The 3,843-nt window shown below is 40.3% G+C and overlaps 1 long non-coding RNA gene across 1 annotated transcript; it reads right to left on the minus strand.

The window, feature by feature from the left end:
- Positions 1–1,945: 1,945 nt before the first annotated feature.
- On the minus strand, positions 1,946–3,247 carry LOC148742485 (uncharacterized). Its single transcript, XR_015999796.1, has 2 exons — positions 3,131–3,247; positions 1,946–2,974 (listed from the first exon to the last, which is right to left on the minus strand). It is a non-coding gene; the product is annotated as an uncharacterized LOC148742485 (long non-coding RNA).
- Between the last annotated feature and the right edge of the window lie 596 nt (positions 3,248–3,843).

Here is a 3,843-nt window from a genome sequence, read left to right on the forward strand (position 1 = left end):
TACCAAAACTCTGGCAAAACTGGAACAGCCGATGTAACAACAGACTATGATGCGGAGATGAACACCTCACTTGCTGATAAAATTAGAATGTTCGCGAACACAACTTCGAAGGTGGCGCGAACAACAGCGAATTGGATTAGGATACTGACAGAAGCAACTTGAATAGTAAGGCTAAATATTTAAGCTTAGCTCTTCCGTGAAAAATCCTGTTTCTGTTATTGGATTTTATTGGGTTCATTACATGTAAAGTACGATTTAGTCTTTCGAACATAACCAAAATTACAATTATACAAGCGATATATCGCGAATGTTGGTTTGCTTTTCCCATGGAGTTGTAAGTATTTAATAGAAGACATGATGATTACTGCCCTTTACTCGAAAAAGTTTTCAATATCACTACTGTACAGGAACATAATGATGTTACAGTGTCAATAAAAGTACAACAATTCAGATCTCGCTATGCATAGAATGTATATTAGAATTGCACTCGTGTTTTGTGCGAATGCTATAGCTTTAAATGTAGCCCGAGTTAATGCTCCTCTAGCGTCTAGTTCATTGTGGAAAACCGTGAGATTTGGAAGTTAAATCGTGAGACCATGAGATGAGTCTTGAAGTCGTGAGTCTCACGACGACATCGTGAGAGTTGGAAGGTCTACTTACATATCTCAAATGGACAATAACAAATCTATAGGCCCTTGCAGTATTCCAGTTACATTGCTAAAAGTTCTTAAAACAATATTTCTCTACTTTTTTCGTCCTTAATTAATGATTCTTTTCTCTGTGGCATTTTTCCAAATGAACTTAAATTGACAAGAGTTACTGTGGTTTTTTAAGAAAAACTCTAGACAAGACAATGATAATTATAGGCCAATATCAGTGCTATCTTTTTTAAGGAAAATATATGAAAAAGCTGTGTAGAAGTGCCTCTATGGTTATCTTGAGTGTCATAATGTTCTCCACTCACTTCATTTTGGCTTCAGGCAGAAGTGTTCCACCAATCACACACTCATAAGTATCACTGAATCTATTTGTGACTCAATTGACAACATTGAGTTTGGCTGTGGTATTTTCATTGATTTATAAAAAGCCTTTGATACAATAAATCAATGTATTCTTTTGTTGAAATTGCATCATTATGAATAAAGAGGTAAAGTCTATGATTGGTTTCAGTGTTATCTATCCAACAGAGAACAATTTGTGTGTGTTAATGGTCATGACACTGATTCCCCATCAGTCACTTGTGGGGTTTCTCTAGGATCTGTTCTTGGACCTTTTTTGTTTTTGTTTTTAATCAATGACTTCGTTACCTAATGCTTCAGAATTGCTCACCTTTCACTTATTTACAGATGACACCAACATTTACTGCTCTTGTAAGAACCTTAACGATCTTGAACTAAAGTTAAATAGTGTGCTAAAAGCAGTTGCAGAGTGGATGAAATCTAACAGACTAGCACTTAGTATTCTCAAAACAGATTTAATTCTCTTACATTCTCAAAAATAAAACCACACAGGTCATTTAACCTTATCATTGATGGCTTGAATATCCAACAAGTTTCCACGGTAAAATATCTAGGTGTTACCTTTGACTCAAGTCTGACATGGAAGATTCATAATGATGAGCCCTGCCTAAAACTGTCAAAAACTGTAAGAACCTTCTCAAAATTGAGTTACTATGTTGGCATTGATACACCGTATTTATTCGCCTATAAGCCGAGACCCTAAACTTCTTCATGTCAGCAGCTGTTGCATTGAAATAAAAATAAACACAGAACATTCGGCTATAAGCCGAGAACTAATAATTGCAAAGTACTCCACGCGTGTCGTTAACTGAGATGAATTAACATAAACCGAAAACAAAAGGAGCTTCCCTCTCGGGAAACATGCAACCAAAAAGTAGGTTATTTACTCAGTTGCTATGGGTCGTTTAATTGAAAGTAACAACAAATCACAGATAAGTTGAATTTAATGTGTAAATAAATAGAACCATGCGTGACATAACAAAACATTCACCTGAGTTCAGAATCCTGTCTCAAACAATCGCTCTTCCAAAGTTAACGTAATCGATCATCATGCCGAAAGTTCGTCGTTCTTTATACAACTTAGCGTTCAAACTAAAAGTCGTTGCTGAAGCAGAGGCCGTCGAGAACAACTCCGAGATCGCTAGAGATTACGGAATCAGTGAATCGATGGTGCGTCGCTGGCGAAAAGATCAAGCGAACCTGTTTAATGGTGAGCTTAAAATGTCTGCAAAGCGAAAGACAATGGGCTGCTTTTCGCCAAAGTACCCTGAATTGGATCAAACACTACTGGACTGGTTTTCAGAGCAGAGGAGTCAAGGTAAGTCTTTCGCTTCTATAAAACAATGAAAAGCTTCGATCAGCTGATATCTGTCAGATCGTGTTGCAATGTTTACACAAACCGTGGAAATGACCGCTTCTGATTGGCCAGTTTTTCATGTTGTCAAAACAAGTCAAAATTGATCTCTTTTATCTTTTACAGGAATTGCTGTAAGCGGATTAATTCTCCGGCTAAAAGCGAATGAGTTGAGCAGTGATCCAGACTTCAAAGCCTCACTGGGTTGGTACCAGAGATGGAAAAAGCACCATTCCATCAGCCTTCGCACTAAGACAACCCTGGCCCAGCGACTCCCACAAGATCTGGAAGAAAAGATCATCCAGTTCCATCGGTTCGTGATCGCACTTCGGCAGCGGTATGGCCATTCGCTCTCCAGGCTGTTCAATATGGATGAAACTCCTATACGATTCGAGCTTCCGTCGAGCAGAACCCTTGAATTCAGTGGCAGCAGAACAGTTCCAGTGAAGTCTTGCGGCGCCGAGAAGAGGAGCTTTACAGTCACACTCGCAGTCGCCACCGATGGCAAAAAACTTCCACCTTCCGTGATCTTCAAAGGTGTTCGCACTCCAAGAGACCTCGCTGTTCCAGACACTGTTCGAGTATCGTTCCACAAGAAGGGCTGGATGGATGAAAAAGGTAGGAATTTGTCACATTTCTATTTCATAGCTCACTGGTAATTGATGTTATGCTCAAATGACTGATCTTCGCATTCTGTCAATTTATTCTAATTGGGTATTCTGTTATTTATTTCAGGAGTGAAGGAGTGGATTCGTACCTGTTTGCCACGGAATCCTCGCGATGAACGGTCACTGCTTGTATGGGATTCTTTCCAAGACCATCTGAAAGAGTCGGTGAAAGCAGACCTACAACGGCGCAAGATTGACGTAGCTGTTATTCCAGGCGGCCTGACTCCAGTCCTGCAGCCATTAGACAAATGCCTCAACAAACCATTCAAGGACAACATGCGGCGAAACTACCTTAACTGGATGATGACAGGTCCCTTCGAGTACACGCCAGCGGTAAAGAAGAAGGCCCCGTTGAAAAACCTGGTCCTTCGTCGGGTGAAGCAGTCATGGGAAGAGATTCCGGAAGAGATGGTGAGAAGATCGTTCAAAACGTGCGGGATCTCAAACGCTCTCGATGGAACAGAAGACGACGCCATCTACGACGACGAAATGACTGAGGTAGCTGATGATGACATGGAGGATGAGTTTGAGACTGACAGCGAAGAAGACAAACTTCAACTTCACAAACAAAACGGCTCCTTTAGGAGCCACCACATAAATTAAAGTCAATGACCAACAATGATTTACATGTACCTACCTTTCGTGATCTCGGAAAGTTGTGTTTGTTGATAATCGCTCGGCTTATAGTGGAATAAACATTGAATTTCGAATCTTGTTAAGCACCCGTAAATATTTTTTGGCGAAAATACTCGGCTATAAGCCGAACCCCCTACCTTGGCGAGAATTTACCTGTTCTCAGTTT

The sequence above is a fragment of the Stylophora pistillata genome, chromosome 1 (assembly GCF_964205215.1).
Source record: "Stylophora pistillata chromosome 1, jaStyPist1.2, whole genome shotgun sequence".
Lineage (NCBI taxonomy): Eukaryota > Metazoa > Cnidaria > Anthozoa > Scleractinia > Pocilloporidae > Stylophora > Stylophora pistillata.